Source organism: Choloepus didactylus (genome assembly GCF_015220235.1).
Source record: "Choloepus didactylus isolate mChoDid1 chromosome 23 unlocalized genomic scaffold, mChoDid1.pri SUPER_23_unloc13, whole genome shotgun sequence".
In the NCBI taxonomy this organism is placed as follows: domain Eukaryota; kingdom Metazoa; phylum Chordata; class Mammalia; order Pilosa; family Megalonychidae; genus Choloepus; species Choloepus didactylus.
Genome location: NW_023637594.1, coordinates 92,667 through 94,452, shown reverse-complemented (window position 1 = coordinate 94,452; position 1,786 = coordinate 92,667).

Here is a 1,786-nt window from a genome sequence, read left to right as displayed (position 1 = left end):
AAGCCAAATGTGCCAGTTTGAATGTATTGTGTCCCCCAAATACCATTATCTTTGATGTAGTCTTGTGGGGCAGACATTTTGGTGCTGATTAGATTTGCTTGGAATGTGCCCCACCCAGCTGTGGGTGATGACTCTGATGAGATATTCCCATAGAGGCATGGTCCCACTCATTCAGGATGGGCCTTGATCAGTGGAGCCATATAAATGAGCTGACTCAAAGAGAAGGAACTCAGTGCAGCTGTGAGTGATGTTTTGAAGAGGAGCAAGCTTGCTAGAGAGGAACGTCCTGGGAGAAAGCCGTTTTGAAACTAGAACTTTGGAGCAGATGCCAGCCACGTGCCTTCCCAGCAAACAGAGGTTTTCCAGACATCATTGGCCATCCTCCAGTGAAGGTACCCAATTACTGATGTGTTACCTTGGATACTTTATGGCCTTAAGACTGTAACTGTGTAGCCAAATAAACCCCCTTTTTATAAGAGCCAGTCCATCTCTGGTGTTTTGCATTCTGCAGCATTAGCAAACTAGAACACCAAAGGATACAAAAATAAGAGTAAAAGTAAAAGTATAAAGGAACAGCAAAAACATCCCATACCCTCATCCTCTCCTATTATTCATTTACTTTTTCTTCCCATTTTTCTACTCATATGTCCATACACTGGATAAAGGGAGTATGTGCCACAATTTTTTCCCAATCACACGGTCGGTCACACCTTATAAGCTATACAGTTATACAGTTGTCATCAGGAATCAACGCTACTGGATTCTAGTTCAACAGTTTCAAGTATTTCCTTCTAGCTCTTCCAATAAACTAAAAATTAAAAAGGGATGTCTACGTAATGCCTAAAAATAACATTGAAAATGACCTTTGGAGCCATTTGAAATTTCTCAGCCACTGAAACTTTATTTTGCTTAATTTCTCTTCCTCCCTTTGGTCAAGAAAACTTTCTCAATCACACAATGCTGGTCCAGGCTCAACCCTGGTAGACATGTCCCATGTATGGGGGAGGGCAGTGAGTTGACCTGCCGAGTGGGCTTAGGGATAAAGGTCACATCTGAGCAACAAAAGACATTCTCTTTGGTGACTTTTTGGCAAAATTCAAGGGTCAAAAAAGCCATCTGTGATGTGAAGATTAGTTGATGAAAGAAATCCAAAGTGATTTACCATCTGGGCAGAGTTTTTCTAATATAAATACTACAGACACACGGAATTTTACTTTTCATTGAAATATACATGCAAAAAGTACACATTTATGTGCAGTTGATTTTTCACAAGATGAAAAAACATTGAACCACCCCATTTAATCCTATTTTATCAACACCCAGATAAAGAAATCAAGTATTCCCAGAATATCTCCTGCTCCCTTCCAGTCTTCATTCCTCCCCGAAGTAATCACCATCCTGATTTCTCACAATGTAAATTAGTTTTGCTGGTACTTGTGCTTTATTTAAATGGAAGTGTAAAATATAACACTCTTTGTAATAGGCTTTTTAAACTAAACATTGTAATTTGAAATTTATCAATAATATTTCAGTTGGTTGTTCCTATTTCTGGACAGTATTCTTCTGCATGCATATATCATTATTTATTCATTCTACTGTTGACAGAGCCTGCATTTTGCTATTACAAATAGGAAGCAGACATACAGAAAATTAAAACTTAACATTAGAGACTAATTAAACCTAAGTTCCACCAAAAAAAAAAAAAAGGATTTGTGTTTAGAAGGAGACATTGGATTCACAGACACCCACAAAGATTGAGTTGAAAAGTGAGGATGAAAATAGAAAG